Source organism: Elephantulus edwardii, unplaced genomic scaffold (assembly GCF_000299155.1).
Source record: "Elephantulus edwardii isolate Elephantulus edwardi_28Jun2011 unplaced genomic scaffold, EleEdw1.0 scaffold00169, whole genome shotgun sequence".
In the NCBI taxonomy this organism is placed as follows: Eukaryota; Metazoa; Chordata; class Mammalia; order Macroscelidea; family Macroscelididae; genus Elephantulus; species Elephantulus edwardii.
Genome location: NW_006399919.1, coordinates 4,658,637 through 4,673,633, shown reverse-complemented (window position 1 = coordinate 4,673,633; position 14,997 = coordinate 4,658,637).

The following is a 14,997-nucleotide window of genomic DNA, read 5'->3' as shown; positions in this document are numbered from 1 at the left end:
ACAGAGCCTCCGGATCTTTGCCTCCAAGGAGCCACCCGGTTTAACCCTTTCCAGGACAAATCTGTTTGTTTTCCTAGCAGTCTATGGTATTCTCAATACTCTTTTCCAGCACCACAGCTCAAAGGCATCAATTCTCCTTCTATCCTCTTTGGTCATTGTCCAACTCTCTGATGCATAACAGATGCATAATTATCAATGTATTATTTATTTTATTTTTCTCTTATTGACTGTACCTTTTTTCTCTCTCTCTCTTGTTGTGTACCGTCGAATCAGATCTAGAGCCAGCTGGCACAGGAGGAGATTGCCCCTCTTTCTCCAGCACAGCATCTAGCAAATTTGAACCATGTGTCTTCGGAACTGCAGCACAGCTTCTTACACTAGGCCACCAGAGCGCCCTTATTCACTGTATTTTTTTAAAAAAAAATTATAAGTTGCACTGGGGGTGTAGTGGGTAAAGTGTTGTGCTGTTAATCAAAAGATCAGTGGTTTGAATCCACCTGCTGCTATGTGGGAGAAATAATCTCCTTCCACAAAGATTTATTTACAGCCTCAAAAACCCAAGGGGGACAGTCCCCATAAGTCACAACTGACTTGGGTTTTAGAAGTTGTAAATCGTCAGTAGAGAAAACAGTCTCATTTTTCTCCCTCAGATATGTTGGTGGATTTTAATAACTGACCTTTTGGTTATTAGCCAAATATGATACCAGGGCTCTTTGTAAGGACATCTCACTCCAACTCTTCAATAGTTTTCAAGGGGCTAAATATTGCACAGGAGGGACTGCCATCTTTCACCCACTGAGCTGTGGGTAGACTCGAACTGCCAGAGAAGCACCCTCTTTGAGTTCCCAGCCCAGCTGCCTATGCCACCACAGCTCGAGGCATTAGGACATCAATCATGTTGAGTCAGCGTCCGTCTTAGTGACCTCATCCTGACTCCATTACTTCTGCAAAGACCTTGTTTCGCAATCAAGTAATTTTTAAAAACTAGGATTAGTTTCAAATTGTCTTCCTGTCAAACATTCTTCTAGGTGGTATAGCACTGGTCTGTGCGTTGCTGTACAGAGGTAACTCGTGGTTGCTGTGATGCTGAAGACTGTGACAGTGATGTGCCAATCGTGGTAATGGGCACCCATGGTGGACAGTGTTGGCTGGAGCTTCCCAACTAAATCAAGCCTGGAAGCAGGAGTGGCATCCACTTCCAAAATGGCTTACCTCCGGAAACTCTATGTACAAACAGTGCTCAGGCTGTTCGTTCATAGGGTCGTTATGAATCGTCTATGACTCGACGGCATTAAACAACAACAACAACAACAGGATTAGGACAGCAACATGTCTTTCATGAGGACCCAGCTGAGCTCACAACAACCAACAAATGTCACATTTCACAATGATAATTTAGTCACTGTTAAAAGGAAAGAGGTTGTGGAATGAGCTGATCATAGAAAAGACACTAAAAAAAAAACCTGGGGAGACTAGCTGGGCACAGAGGCCTCACCTCTGAATCAGAACAGTCCTCCAGTGGGGAGGGGGATGTTTATACCCAGGCTGCTGACCTCTCATCACTCTGTAACCCAGGATGTGTCCAAGGCTTAGCCTTCTTTGTAGAAGGAAGGTGACGATCGCATCTGTCCTCCTACCTTCTTCAGGCTGCTTATTTGGGCTCCAAGAAAATGACACAGCTTGTAAACGAAACAAACCACAAACTATTGTCAGATATGCCATGCTGATGGCAGCCGCCTGTGAGCACTGAAAATGAATGTGTTCACCCAAGAACTGTGATATTTCGTGGCTCCTGAATCGATTTCAGATGTATGTCCTCAAAGGGCTTGATCCAAATATTTTTGAGATGCAAGTACCACAGGGGGACATTTATTTTCTCACAATCTGTAGTCTAGAAGTGCAAGTCCAGTATATTTTCCACTGCATCATATATGTGTGAAAGTTAGACAATATAGGTGAAAGGTGAAAAAAGGAACTGATGCCTTTGAATTGTGGCAATTGTGGTGTTGGTAAGGAATGGTGACTATACCATGGTCTGCCAAAAGAACAAACGAATCGAACAAATCTTTCTTGAGCGAAATGAAGTTAGGATGCTCCCTTAGTGGTAGAGATAGTCTTACATACTTTGGCCATGTTATCAGGAGGGGTCAGTCTCCAGAGTAAGGCATCCTCCTGGAAATTGTTGTTGTTATTATGTACTGTCAAGTTAGAACCGACCCACAGCTGGCCCTCCAACAGATTTTCAGAGGCAGTAAACTGTTCGGGAGGAGACTTCCCAGTTTACTCCCTTGGAGAAGCTGGTGGATTCAAACCATGGAAGCCACCAGAGTTCCCTCATCCTTGGAAAAGTAGAGGGTACTTGATAAAGGAGGCTCTCAAGAAGCATGGCCACGGTAGCTCCAACAATGGGCTTAAGCGCAGCAGAGGCTGTAAGAGTGACGTAGGATTTCATTCTGTCACACTTAAGGTTTGTATGAATCAGAGCCCGCTCAAGGACACCGAACAACAGCTGTAGGAGACCCCTGTGATGTACACATACTGTTTTTTTCCAGCCCCTTAGCTTTCATTTTTACCATGTTGCTGAATAAGAACATGCAGACTAGGAAACTAGTCAAATTTGCTATCCTGCCCGCAGGTTTAAATCGAGCAGATTAGGAACAGAAAACGGGGACCTCATCACCATCATCATCAGCTCTAGGGGACTCGTGGGTGGTAAGGAGCTGCACTGCCCACTTAGCTTCACTGTTTACTTGAAGGCACAAAGTTCAAATCCACCAGTTGTTTCCTGGGAGGAGGATGGACAATCTCCCCCCAGGCAGTTTACTGCCTCTGAAAACCCACCAAAAGGTCAGCTATGAGTCAATTCTGACTCTGCAGTACATCAACAGCAACACTACCAACAAGGAAGAAGAAGCAGACAGTGCAGCATGTGTCCTTTGGGGCTAGTGATTGTTGTGCACCTCAGACCCTCAGATCAGGCCCTAGATGACCGCTGCAGTGGCAGCAACAGTGGAGGACCCGACACCAGTGTGAGGTAGAACCGATTGGGACAACTGCCTCACGGAGTCAGAGCCAGGGAGCTTCACCCAAGCTTGCTGGATGACTTGGGGGAAGATGCCATGTGGACAGGACTAAGAGTTTCATCATTCATACTCCTCACATTCCATGTTCCAATCTTTAGTTTCTGCTTACAACTGTTCCTTTTCTTTTGTGTTTCCAAATTTGAGGGCACAGCCTCAGTTGCCATATCTGTTACTCTACTCTATGTGTGTTCTATTGTACATTGGGCTTTTGAAGGCCTCTTGTATTTTGGAAGTGGATGGCCAATCATTCTTTCTAGTCTTAATTTGGATGCTTAGCTTTGTCTTTGAGTTGTGCTGCAGAAGAGTCTTGAACATACCATGGGACAACAAGAAAACAAATCGGTCTGTTCGGAGAGGGTAAAACCAAGTATCTCCTTGGAGGGTAGGATTTTGAAGCTCTGTCTCACATAATTTGGGCTTGTGGTCAGGAGGGACCAGTCCTTGGTGAAGAACATCATGCTCCAAAGGGCGGAAGGACAGACAGCACAGGAGAGGAAGATCCTGGATGAGATGGACTGATACAGTAACTAGGGCAATGGGGTATGCGTGTCAGAGTCAGTGAGACTGGCTCAAGACAGGGTAGGCTTCAGACCTATTGTACATAGGGTTGCTATGAATGGCATTGACAGCACATAACAACAAGAGTTTCATAACACAACCTGGAGGCTGAATGTCAGTCTCCAGCCATGCTTGATAAGCTGTTCTGACTGAGGAATTGTATACTGTTGGCAAACTGAATTGTAACCTGACAACTTCTTTAACAAACTCCATAATCCTAAATATGGATCTGTGAATTGTGTGTTACCTTTGGAACAGATTATCGGACCTAATAGCAGAGCAGTGAGAAACCCAAGACAGGCAATTTGTGTTAGAATTGGTCGAAATAGATGCAGGAGTGTGGGGGACATGTCTGACTTGGAAATAGGTTTTGTGCTGTGACTGTTGTTGATGGAGACCCCTTTCAGAGTTAGTGGAGGTCAGACAGCACTGTTGTTCTGCTGCCCATGGACTGTTTTTACACACTGTCTGCTAGTCTGGAGAAAGGACCTTGCCTCAGCTTCTCCAACTCTGGTGCTCTTCAGTTCCTTCACATATGTCTAGTCCCTCACCTTGTTTTTTGCTTGCATCCAACTTAATCATGCAAAGGTGGTTGGGTTTAGGACACTTCTAGGACCTCGTTAACACGCCCAACAGGGATTACAGGCTGAGAGGTTAAGCTCCCAACAAATTCAAGGAGACATAGCTCAATTTGTAAGAAAAGCAAGCAAGTTTTGGTCTGTAGAGAAAACCTATCATCTCGAGAAACACATTAATGTGTAAAATGTGTGTGGATGAGAAACCAGTCATCAATACCAAGAAAGCTGTAAAGTGCTACAATTTAAAATAATAGTTAATGATTTTTCAATTGATTTTGTCTCAAGCAAATGTAGTTTCAGAGCATGCTAGAAAAAGAGCATGTTTTAAAAAACCTTTTAAGATAAGCCCTCCACTTCTGCCAATATTTAACATTTAACATTAGATTTAGTCTAATAAGAAGGGAGGAGTCCTGCTGGGGCAATGGTTGAACATTGTGCTGCTAACCAAAGGCCTCGTTTGCTCCAGTAAAGACTGTAGTAGAGAACACTCTGTGGGACCCTATTCTGTCCTAGAGGGGCCACATGAGTTGGAATCAATAACATAGCAACAACGTCAAAACATTCTAGATTCTACATCATAGATTTTCACCTGTATACTCCACTCTAAAAGTGAGAAAGAAGGTAGAAAAACTTGAAATCACTTAACCTAAGAATTATGTTTCCTTCCCAATAAAACTCTCAAGTCCTCGAGCCCAAAATAATTTTTTAAAAATTATTATTTTGTAAGGGAGCTCTGGTGGCCTAGTGGCAAGAAGCTGCACTGCAATCCCAGACATATGTGGTTCAAATCCACCAGATGCTGTGCTGGAAAAGGAGGGGCAATCTCTCTTGTACCAGTCAGATCCGATTTGACGGCACACACACACAAAGTAATAAAATAAAAAAAATTTTTTTAAAGAAATTATTATTTTGTGTGTGTGTGTGTGTGTGTGTACCATCAAATCAGATCTGACAGATACAGGAGGAGACTGTCCCTCCTTCTCCAGCAAAGCATTTGGTGGATGAGTCCAAAATAAATTTTAAATACGTGGTAATGATGTGGCAAGTAGGTAAAAAAATGTAAAAGTAAGAAGTATAGGGAGTTGCCCTAGGGTACGGCCTATAATGTCTCACTGGAGATAAAAGGGGAAGGGAAACAAGCTCAGAGAAGAGACCCCAGTGTTGTCAAAAGAGAATTGCTAGGAGTAGAGTGCATCTGAGAGAAGTGGAAGGTCAGAGAAGAAAAGAAGATTCTCAACACGATAGATTGATATGGTGCCTATAGTAATGGGCTTAAGAGTGTGTCTGATTGTGGGGATGGCATAGGTTGGGGCAAGAGTTAGATATGTTGTTCATAGAATTGCTGTGAGTCACAGAGAGAGCTCTGTTGGCCTAGAGGATAGAAAGTGATGCTACCAAGCCAAAGGTGGATGATTTTAATCTGCAGCCCTCAGGCCTGGTTTTAATTGTTTTTTTGGATCAAACATTCTTCTAAGTGGTATAACAATGGCCTGTCCATTTGCTGTACAGAGATAACTCCTGGTTGCTGTGATGCTAAACACTGTGACACTGATGTGTCAAATGTGATAATGGTTACTCATGGTGAACAGTGTTTGGTGGAGCTCTCCGATTTAAACAAGCTTGGAAGCAGGAGTGGCATCCACTTCTGAAATAGTTTGCCTATAGAAACTATATGAACTTGGAGAAACGATGTTGCTGTTGTTGTTTGATGCCGTCGAGTCATAGACGACTCATAGCGACCCTATGAACGAACGGCCTGAGCACTGTCCGTACATAGAGTTTCTGGAGGCAAGCCATTTCAGAAGTGGATGCTGCTCCTGCTTCCAGGCTTGATTTAGTCGGGAAGCTCCAGCCAACACTGTCCACCATGGGTACCCATTACCACGATTGGCACATCACTGTCACAGTCTTCAGCATCACAGCAACCACGAGTTACCTCTGTACAGCAATGCACAGACCAGTGCTATACCACCTAGAAGACTGTTTGACAGGAAGACAATTTGAACCTGGCCGAGGGCCGCAGGCCCGAGGGCCCTTTGGGCTTAAGGCTGCCTCCTGGTTCAAACCCTAGGCCCAGGCTGGCTAGCCTCACTCTGGGGACAGAGTAAACCTGCAAGTCAAACACATTCCTGGAAAAGCAGTCGACTTCAAAAGCTTGCCACGATTCCTGTGCTCACACCACCATGCTCCTTCCTTCTGGCAAGGAGAACTTCCCAAGACCCTGGAAGGAGCCAGCCAACCAGGAACAACATAGCTGCTTCCTCTACTCTCCCAGCTGCCTTTGGGCTTAAGGCCGCCTCCTGGTTCAAACCCTAGGCTGGCTAGCCTCACTCCGGGGACAGAGCAAACCTGCAGGTCAAACACATTCCTGGAAAAGCAGTCAACTTCAAAAGCTTGCCACGATTCCTGCGCTCACACCACCATGTTCCTTGCTTCTGGCAAAGAGAACTTCCCCGGAGAAACGATGAAAGTTATACAATTGTTTAGGTCTTTTGTTCACAGGGTCGCTATGAGTCATCTACAACTCAATAGCAACTAACAACAGCAGAGTGCATCTCTGTGGACATGGACCTCTGTACTTGGAAGCTCCTTGACATTATGGAAGGCCAGGCCACATGGAAATCTCCCAGAAACAAACACCTAATGCTGATGGAAAATAAGCAAATCTCCCTCTAGAGCTGGCCCCTTATACTAGACTCTCAGTCTAAACTGTAAGAGAATAAATATGTTGTTAAAGCTGGAGGAAGAATGTCACAGTTGTCCCCAGGCCTGATCATTCATTCCTTGAAGAGACCTGATAATGTTAATCTCCTGATAAGGTGACTAGAGAACAGATCCTGACCACATATTGACAGAACCCCTTTCCCCTAATTCTAGAGCAAACTACCACCCTCTCTAATCCTCTCTAAAAGCCCCTATCAAAGGAAACTGTCTTTGCCTGAATACTATTTTGACCTTCTCTGCACAAGGTCACTTGGCATCCCTCTCAGATCTACTAATAAAGGCCTGTTCACACTTGAGACCAGTTTCTTTTCTCTCTCTAAACTCTTTTTTTCTTAACAAAAGCCAAAAAAAAAAAAGAAAAAAGAAAAAAAAAATTTGAACCAGACTATTTGGATAGATAGAGTGCACTCTGCTGGTCTTTTAGGTGTGTGACAAGTTTCCCAAATTTGAGCATCCTTACCCAACTCCCCAAGTTCTTCCAATGAAGCAGGAGTCGGGGATGCACAGACTATAATGAGGACTGAAGAGCTCTAGGAAGTCATTTGAAAAACAGATAATGTGGAATAACTACACCGGGCATAGCTAGTCACTGATTATAGGTTTAGTCATTGATTAAGAGCAATGATGTCAGTTTAAAGACTAGGGTGTGTCTAGTCCTACTAAAGGAAGCTCTGGTGGTTCAGCAGTAAGAATTGTGCTGCCAAAGCAAAGCTAAGAGGTTCGAATCCTCCAGCTCCTCCTTGGGAGAAGGATTTCCTCCTCATGCAATTTACTGCCTCTAAAAGCCTGCTGGAGGGCCAGCTATGGATCGGTTCTGACTCCGTGATACACCACTACCACCACAACAATACTACTAAACACTAAGCTAAGGTATATTAAATTTCTTCTTATGCATCTGAAAGTTGGACAATGAGTATAGATGACAGGAGAATCTATGTGTTCTGCCTACATCTGCAATAAAGTGCTTTGGATAGTGCGATTTGTCTGATTGGCAAATGACTAGAGAAAGAACCCTTTGTGTTCTCTAACACAACTAACTGTCCCAACATGATGTCCTTTTCCAAGGACTTCCTAACAATATGCTCAATGTGAAATGAAGTTTCATCATCTTTGCCTCTAAAGAGCATCCTAATTGTTTTTCTTCCAAAACAGACATTTTGTTCACTTGGCATTACTCTCCTCCATCACCGCAAGTCAAGGTGTTAGTGAACACAAGGGGTTCTTTATGTAGTCAATTGCTAATAAGACAGACGGATTGCAATATCCAAAACACTTTATCGCAGATCTGGGAGAGCAGAGAGAACCTTCTCAAAATTGCTTCTTCATCTAAGAGTGAACATTAGCTTTTATACTTGGGTTAGATGTTTCAAAAAGAACAATAGACACCTTGTGAAACAGTTAATATATAACCGGAAACTATTGTTTTAAAGAGGTAAATGTTAATCCAGGAAAGATGGCTTTCCCTTTCAGGTAAGCAAGCAATCTAAGGTACAATTTATATATTCCTGGGGGGGGGGGGAACCAACCCCCCCAAAACCCAAAACAATCCACTTAAAAGAGGTAAATGCTAATATAGGAGAGATACATTTCCACCACAACAAGATAAAGGTAAGCAAAGCAATCACAAAACGGGCACAGGATATGAACAGTTACTTCACCAAGGAAGACATTTAGATGGCAAACAAACACATGAAGAAATGTTCAAAATTCCTAGCTCTAAGAGAGATGAAAATCAAAACAACTATGAGATATTGTCTCACTCCAGTAAGAATAGCAAAATTCAACAGAGTAGCAAATAACAAATGCTGGCAAGGTTGTGGAGAAATTTGGACCCTTATTCACTGTTGGTGGGAGTGTAAAATGGAACAACCACTCTGGAAGGCAGTATGGTTCTTTCTCAAAAAGTCAGAAATAGAAATACCATTTGACTCAGTAATTCCACTACTGGGAATATACTCTAAAAAAAAATCCATGACTGTCATCCAGATATATGCACACCCATGTTTATTATGGTTTTGTTCGCAATAGCAAAGAGCTGGAAACAACCCAAGTGCCCATCAAAAAAAGAATGGATAGAGAAGCTTTGGTATATCCACACAATGGAATACTATGCAGCATTGAAAAACAAGGAACTCATGAAACGTTATGCAAAATGGATAACCCTGGAGGACATTATGCTGAGTGAAATACTTCAGTCAAAAAAAGGATAACATAATGCCACTGTTATAAAACAGGACTGGCATAGGGGTTGGGGGAAAACTAAGAAAGGGGATAAATAATGTACAGTGAACGGAAACAGATGGAGGGAGGACTGCTTAAACAGAATATATGACTAGGTATTATTTACATGACAACAATCCAAAATAAGAGTGGTACAGTTAAGTGGATGGGGTGGGGGTGGGGGGATGGCCTGTATAACAATGAAAGAATTTTTTTTTACCTAAGAGGAAAGCAAACTGGGGTGTTGGAGAGGGGCGGACAGGAAGGAAAATGTGCAACAATGAATGAATGGAAATTAATATTCTCTAGAAACTTTCATTAAAATATCAATTTTTTTAAAAAGAAATAAAAAGACACACTTCCACTGGGGGAAAAAAAAAGATAAATTTCCTCTCCTGGTAAAATACTTTACACGACTGAAGAAAGAGAGAAGAAGGGGAAAAAAAAGAGAAAGAATTCTGGGTAGAGAGTGGAAGCCCCACAAAGCATCTGAATATACTCTTCTAGCCACTTTAAAAATAATCTTTGCAAGATTATGTTTGCAGAGGAAGAGGAAAGATGGCTGACCTGGGTGCCACACAGAGCTCACAGCCTCACAACCAGCTTTCAGACAACCTTGGTTTGAGTCCTTGTTCTACTGCCTTTAATATTTTTTCCATTTTTTTAGGTCTGTTTACCATTCTGGAAGCCCCTTCTCCACTTGTGGAAGGGGAAAGTAATAATACCTACTTCAAGTTACAATTAGACCACTTGGCAGAGAGGAAGGGGGCAAAGATGGTGGCACTGGAGCTAGAAGTGGTGTCCCGGGCTGTGGTCCCCAGTAAGGTGCAAGGCCCAGACCTCAAGAGAGCCCTTGGTGAGGGGGAGGAAGCTGTTCAGCCCCTGGAGAGAGCTGCCAGGACCCTGGGGGGCGGGGTAGACTTGGCAAAGAAGAGCCACTCTGTCCTGCGGGAGAGCCACCAGGCCCCAAGAGAGAGCCAACTGGCAGGGGAGAGCTTGCCTGGCCCATGGGAAGAGCCACTTGACCCCTGGGGAATGCCACCTGGCCCCTGGGAAGAGCCACCTGGCAGGGGAGAGACACTTGGCAGTGGAGAACTGCCTGGTCCCTGGGAAGAGCTGCCATGTTCCTGGGGGATGTTTACTTGGCCTTACAGAGAGCCACCTGGCAAGGGAGAGCAACCCGGTCCCTGGGAGGAGCTGCCTGGTTTGTATGACGAAGTTTATCTAAGCCACTTTCCTTTATCTCCTCCTCCAGTACACCCGTAAGTAACACCTCCAAAGCCCTTTTCTTTGTAACTCACAAGTTTGTTCTCTCTATGTTTGCTTCTTTCCCTATAGGTAACCTGAACATTGAGTCTTGTTCCAGAACCTGACGCCTAAGTCCAGTTACAGAGACAAAAGGGAAATATAACTGCCAGCTAAGGAAGAGAAGGTGGATGGAACCTCAAAGTTTAGTCAGCCACTCCCACTGAACTCTTGCAGGCAGGCAAACACCTTGCCGTCCACAGGGCTTTTTATGTTTTCATGAAAACGCCTTCTAACTGAACAAGAAGACATGAGCTTCAACTCAAGACTACCAGTAAAGCGTTAAAGTGGGCTCCCTGTTCCTTTCATCTTAATGGTCCTATTCAGCATGAAGCAGCCAGAGAGTCTGCACCCTTATTTCCAAAAGGGAAACTCACAAATTAAAAAGACAATCTTTTTGTTAAAAATAAAATTATCACCACTGGACTATGCCCACCATTGTCCTGTCTTTCCTGGTCACCACCAGATCTTTCTCATTTATTTTACCCACTTCCTCCATTCAACAAATTGTGCAACCCTGTGATTTCATCACTACGTATCCTCACCCTGCTGCTCACACCCCTTTCCCCCTTGGATCTCCATGTATGCTTTACTAATTATTCTACTACTTTTACAATTTTTAAAAAAAAATAATGGTAAAATACTAAACAAAACAAAAAAAGAATTCTAGACTGAAGTAACTAGTATTGCAAGCTAGAGGCAATAGCTGTCAGTTTAGTAATGATTGTTGTTGTTGTTGTTATGTGCCATCGAGTCACTTGCGATTCATAGCGACCCTATGTACAACAGCCCTAAACTCTGCTCTGTCCTGTGCCAATCACACCGTCTCTGATACACCCATCCCAATTACCCCAGTCACTGAATCAATCCACCTCATAAAGGGCCTTTCCCTCCTGTGCTGTCCCTCCACCCTCCCAAGCATGATGCCCCTCTCCAAAGGCCAGTCCCTCCTTACAACATGTCCAAAGTATGTTAGATGGAGCCTCAGAATCCTTGCCTCCAAGGAGCTGCCCAGTTTGACCTTTTCCAGGATGAATCTGTTTGTTTTCCTAGCATTCCATGGTACCCTCAATACTCTTCTCCAGCACCACAAGCTCAAAGGCATCAATTATCCTTCTATCCTCCTTAGTCACTGTCCTACTCTGATGCATAACAAGTGTTGCAAAGACCATGGCTTGTGTCAGACGCACCTTAGTCTCCAGAGAGACACCATTGCTCTTCAGCACTTTGGAGAGGTCCCTAACACCAGACTTTCCCATGGCAATGCGCCTTTTAATTTCCTGGCTGCTGGTGCCAAGACTGTTGACTATGGAGCCAAGCAAACTAAAGCTGTGTACAATCTCAATCTCTTCACCATCCATCCTGATGCTGCCAATTGGCCCAGTGGTGAGAATCTTTGCCTTCTTGACATTGAGCCTCAATCCATATTGGAGGCTGCAGTCCTTAACCCTCTGCAGCAAGCGCTTCAGGTCCTCCTCAGTTTCAGCAAGCAGGGTTGTGTCATCTGCATATTGCAGTAATGATTGGTTTAAATAATCCTGAATTTATTAATACCACCTCATTGAGATTGTTCACAGCTTCAGTTTGCTCGGCTCCACAGTCAACACTCTTGGCACCAGCAGCCAGGAAATAAAAAAAAATGTACTACAATGGGAAAGTCTGCTGTTAGGGACCTCTCTAAAATATTCAACAGCAACGGTGTCTCTTTGGAGACGAAGGTGTGCCTGATACAGGCCATGGTCTTTGCAATCACTTGTTATGCATCAGAGAGCTGGACAATGACTAGGGAGGACAGAAGGAGGATTGACGCCTTTGAGCTGTGGTGCTGGAGAAGAGTACTGAATATACCATGGACTGCCAAGAAAACAAACAGATTCATCCTAGAGAGGGTTAAACCAGGCTGCTCCTTGGAGGCAAGGATTCTGGGGCTTGGTCTGACATACTTTGGACATGTTGCAAGGAGAGACAGGTCTTTGGTGAGGGACATCATGCTGGGTAGAGTAGAGGGACAGCACAGGAGGGGAAGACCCTCTATGAGGTGGATTGATTCAGTGACTGGGGTAATCGGGATGGGTGTGTCAGAGGCAATGCGATTGGCACAGGATAGAGCAGGGTTTAGGGCTGTTGCGCTATGAGTCGCAAACGACTCGACGGCACATAACAACAACAACAACCTCATTAACGAGATTAATTAATACAGTGACTGTAACGGTGGGCTTAAGCATAATGGGGATCATTAGGATGGTGTAGGATAGGGCAAGGTTCTGATCTTTCTGTTCATAGTGGACAGATCTGTTTTTCATTGGGTCACTGTGGACTATAGTTGACTTGAAGATAAACAACAAAGGGCAGCAAAATTTGAGAGTCAATAACTGATTAGGCTTCCCACTCCCCCCTCATCTTAGAGTACTGGATAAATCAAAGCCATTACATGAGACATTATTTAACTGTGTGAAATGCACAAACAAATAAGTGCAGTGCTGTGTAAGTGCATCAGGCAGATTATAGTTAGTCAATGGTGACCTCTGGTGGTATGATGTAAACCTGAAATTATTTGCAGGATTCTCAAGTGTCAGTAATAACTTACTTGTGCATCTCACCCCTACTTACACATCTTACCCAAAAAGCAGCACTGAGTTCTAGAGGTTAGTATACTGTACAAGGTCACTTAAGAGTCGATGCTTGTGGAACTGGAGTTCAACTGGTCAGCTCACTTCAGTTTCCTTTCAAAGCCTCATCTCCATACCTTCCCACTATATTGTTATTTTTGAGTACCCTTGAGTTGACTATTACTCACAATGATAATCTGAACAGGAGATCTGAGTTTTACTGATACCATCCTCACTATCTCTGATATGTCCATGCTAATTGTTACAGTTACTGTATCAATTCACCTTATGAGGCTCTTTCTCTGAGCCTCCATTTTTCCAGCATGTTACCCCCCCTCCCACCACCCCCGGACTGGTCATTCCTGACATACTCAAAACGCATGAGATGAAGTTTTACCGTCTTTGCCTCTTAGGAGCACTCTGATTGCACTTGCACTTCATCTAAAACTTGTTTGTCCATGGGATATTCATTACTCTTCTCCAATTCTGCAGTACAAAGGTATAGACACTTCTGTCATCTTTATTCATTACCCAACTTTTAGATGTTCAAGAAGCAATTGCAAATACTATTCATGAGCACTAGTATGCACTTGATGATAAGACACTTCTGTAGTCACTTGACAATAAGACAGATGGATTGCAATATCAAAAACATTTTATTGCTTGTCTGGGAGAGCAGAGAGAATCCTCTCAAAATCTGTCCCTCTACCCAAGGATGGTTATTGGTTTTTATATTTAGTAAAGTGTTCCTCTAAAAGTTAGCTTTTTTCCCTTTCCTTTTTTTTTTTTTTTTTAAATTAAGCCATTACAGTTAGCCCTTCTGGTCTCCAGCCCAGCTACCTTTACTGCAGGCACATGGTCTTTCAAATCAGCATGGTCTTGAACTAGGATAAGAGAAAAAGCGCTTACCACACTGGGCAGCAAGCATGCGTTGAGCAAGACTTGGGGCAGCGATACTTGAAGGAGACTGGAGCAGGACCTTGCTGAGAGAGAGACCCTAGTGATGCCAGTAGGGAGAATGTGGCATAAGTGTGGAAAAACTGTGATAAGGTGTAATCAGAAAAGTCCTGGCATAAAGTCCACAAACGAAGAATTTTGCTCTTCTTGCCTTTGATCACAGGAGGAAGATCTATTCTCTAAACTGAAACCAAAACCTAGACTATCTGAGGATTGTGCCTTGCAACTTGGGTTTGTTTTGGGTGATTTCTTTCGCCTTCCCCACTCCTCATTTGCAGCAAGCAAGGTTGTATCATCTGCATAACACAAGTTGTTGATGAATCCTTCTTCAATCCTGATGCCACATTCCTCCTCATACAGCCCAGCATCCCAGATGATCTGTTCTGCATGTTGTTGTTGTTGTTATGTGCCATCGAGTCGTTTGTGACTCATAGTGACCCTATGTACAAGAGCTCTAAACGCTGCTCTATCCTGTGCCAACCTAGCTATCTCAAACGCACTTATTCCCACCACTCCAGTCACAGAATTGATCCATCACATCGAAGGTCTTCCTCTCTTTCGCCGCCCCTCCACTCTGCCAAACATGATGTCCCTCTCCAAGGACCAGTCCCTTCTTGCAACATGCCCAAAATATGCCAGATGAAGCTTCAGAATCCTTGACTCCTAGGAGCATTCTGGCTTCCCCCTCTCCAGGACAAACCTGTTTGTTCTCCTAGCAGCTCATAGTATATTCAACACTTTTCTCCAGCACCACAGCTCAAAGGCATCAATTCTCTTTCTATCAACCCTATTCACTGTCCAATCCTCTGATGCATAGCACGTAATTGTGAAGACTATAGCCTGGATCAGGCGCACCTTAGTCTTCAGCCTGACATCGTTGTTCTTCAGTATTCTTGAGAGGTCCCTCACAGCTGACTTTCCCAATGCAATTCGTCTCTTGATTTCCTGGCTGCTGTTACCAAG